We start from the raw sequence: 2,017 nt of genomic DNA on the forward strand, positions 1-2,017 counted from the left end.
CGTTAGAAAAATACTATTAAGAACTTTGAGATAAAATAATTTTGTCATAAAGAAGTGAAATAATAAGAATAATTCATAATTCTAGAAATACAGCAAGGTACTCCTTTTGTATCTCTAACGAAATTATAAACTGCAAGAAAAACATCCCTGTGGCTGTGTCCCAGTGGCGTCGCCCCAAGGGAGACATGTCGTCCTCCTTCGTCTTTCATTTTCATTCTTTTTTTTCTCACCCTTTCCCGTTCTTGGTGGCATGATATCTGCTTCCATATTTAAGCAATTTTCTTTTGCTCTATACATTGGCGTGGTAGGTCACGAGTTCTTACGGTCTTCTTATTTCGCTGGTCCGCCAGCCCTCGAGGATGCACGTGCTGTGGAGGAAGAAACAGCACCAGTAGCACAGCCGGACTAGGCCGATGCAGCGTGCGCTCAACCTTCCCGCTTTCTACTATGTGGCCGGTTCATCGTCGCTTGCTTCGGTGGCCATGGGCAGCATCCTGGGCTACACGTCACCGGCGCTGGCCAGCATGGCGGCCGGCGGCGTCCGCATGACGCGCTCCCAGGAGACTTGGTTCGGCTCGGTGCTCGCCATGGGCGCGCTCGTGGGCAGCCTGGTGAACGGCTTCCTCATCGAGCGCTTCGGACGCGTGCGGCCCATCCAGCTGTCATCGCTGGGATTCGTGGGCGGCTGCCTCTGCATCGCGCTGTGCAACGCCAGCCTTCCCAGGTTGTTCGCCGACCGCGTGCTCACCGGCTTCTGCTGCGGCCTCGTCTCGCCCGCCGTTCGCGTGTATGTGACCGAGATCAGCCCGCCGTACGCTCGCGGCCTCCTGGGCTCCGGCGTCCAGTTCGCCATCACGCTGGTCGTGCTGGCTGTCTTCGTGGGCGGCAAGTGGCTCGACTGGCTGTCGCTCGCTCTGATGTGCACCGCGTGCCCCATGGTTATGGCTGTCGCCATGGCATTCGCCGTCGAGTCCCCCCGCTGGCTGGTGGCCCATGGCCGACGCGACAAGGCGCTCGAGACTCTGCGACTCCTGTACGGGCCAAAGTTCTGCGCCGAAGCCGAGTGCATGACCATCGAGGCCACCTTGCTGCGTCAGCCGGCTGCTTTCGGAGACCTGCTGCAGCGCAGCTTCGCGCTGCTGCTAGCCTACACGCTCCTGCTCATGTTTTTCCAACAGTTCTGCGGCATCAACGTCATCACCTTCTACGCGGTCAAGATATTCGAGTCGTCCGGTTCGGAGATCTCGGCCGCCGACTGCACGTTTGTTGGGCGTCGTGCAAGTAATCTCGTCGCTCGCAGCGTCGTTGCTCATCGACCGCGCGGGTCGCCGCTGCCTGATGCTTGTCTCCTCTCTAATTGTGACGGCCAGCCTGACAGTGTTGGGCTTCTACTACTACTACAAGGACATGGGCAATGGTGAATTCCGCCATCGCTATCGGTACGTGCCGCTCGCGTCACTCACGACGTATCTTGCCGCCTTCTGCCTCGGTATCGGCCCGGTGCCCTGGGTCGTTATGGGTGAGATTCTATCACCCTAGGGCCCGCGATCTCTCCACCGGCGTCAGCACCGCCTTCTGTTTCTTCTGCGAGTTCCTTATCACGAAAGAGTTCCATGACCTTGTCCGTCTATTCAACTTCTGCGGTCTCTTCTGGATGTTTGCTTTAGTCACTGTTGTGCAGATCATCTTCTTTTACGTGTACATTCCAGAGACCAAAGGGAAGTCTCTCGAAGACATCAGTCAGATATTCGAGAGCCTTCCCGAGTTCGGTTCCAGTGCCATTGAATTGCATCCAGTTGCGACTACGCCTCCTTTCGAGGGTGTCACGGAGTCGGGAAGGTGTATGCACCTGGCAAAGTGCTCTCGTGCGGCATGCATTTATCCAAGGAGTGTGATGGGGACATCTGGTCCAATAGGCAGTGGCCTAAAGACCGCACCAGTCCAGAGCCCTCCTTCCGACAAGTTCGGAGAATGTGGTCCTAGCAGGATTGCAATGTGGCATACAATGCCGAGTTAA

At 56.4% G+C, this 2,017-nt stretch overlaps 1 pseudogene; it reads left to right on the forward strand.

Annotated features, from left to right (window-relative positions):
* Window positions 1–413: 413 nt before the first annotated feature.
* On the forward strand, window positions 414–2,017 carry LOC119444140 (facilitated trehalose transporter Tret1-2 homolog; annotated as a pseudogene).

This window comes from Dermacentor silvarum, chromosome 1 (assembly GCF_013339745.2).
Source record: "Dermacentor silvarum isolate Dsil-2018 chromosome 1, BIME_Dsil_1.4, whole genome shotgun sequence".
Taxonomy (NCBI): Eukaryota; Metazoa; Arthropoda; class Arachnida; order Ixodida; family Ixodidae; genus Dermacentor; species Dermacentor silvarum.